Source organism: Myotis brandtii, unplaced genomic scaffold, assembly GCF_000412655.1.
Source record: "Myotis brandtii unplaced genomic scaffold, ASM41265v1 scaffold268, whole genome shotgun sequence".
Taxonomy (NCBI): domain Eukaryota; kingdom Metazoa; phylum Chordata; class Mammalia; order Chiroptera; family Vespertilionidae; genus Myotis; species Myotis brandtii.
The window spans coordinates 3,449,521-3,450,135 of NW_005360187.1; positions in this window are offsets into that span (position 1 = coordinate 3,449,521).

The window sequence follows — 615 nt, forward strand, 5'->3', positions numbered from 1 at the left end:
CGCTCCTCGCCCGCGGCAGAGGGTCGCTCCCCGGGCGCCCAAGGCCCCCGAGGCTTTCTAATCGCGCACCCCCAACCGGCACGGACCGATCTTCACCTTCCCCGAGCGTCACTTTCAAGCACAAAGTCCAGAAGGAAACGTCCCAAACGCTGAGTTCGGACCTTCAGCGTTTCCTTCCCTCTACATTCCCGGGTTTTCCAAATTATCTGTACATTGACGACATATGACGTTGGTTTCGTTTTCCTAAATGAAAACATCTCTCATTGTCCTAAGCAGTAAAGTAATATGTTTCCTTCAAATAAAAGGACAGGAGAAAACGCACTTAATTCAACTCCCACCCTCAAAACGACCGCCGTCGCGTTTCCTGACGCATCTTTTTCTCCTGAAATGACGCGTATAGAAAACGGGTTCCTCGTCGTCCAGTAACTTGCTCTCCCCCCTCCCGCCCTCCGAGCGTGTGCATGCGCCCACACATAGCAATACAAATCCCCAGAGGGAAGGATGTAGGAAGGAAAGAAGGAAGGGGAGAAAAAAAAGTAATTAAACACAATGAAAGGGAGGAAAGGAAAGGGAAGGAGGGAAGCAGAGCACGGAAGGACCAAAGCGCCGCGGCGG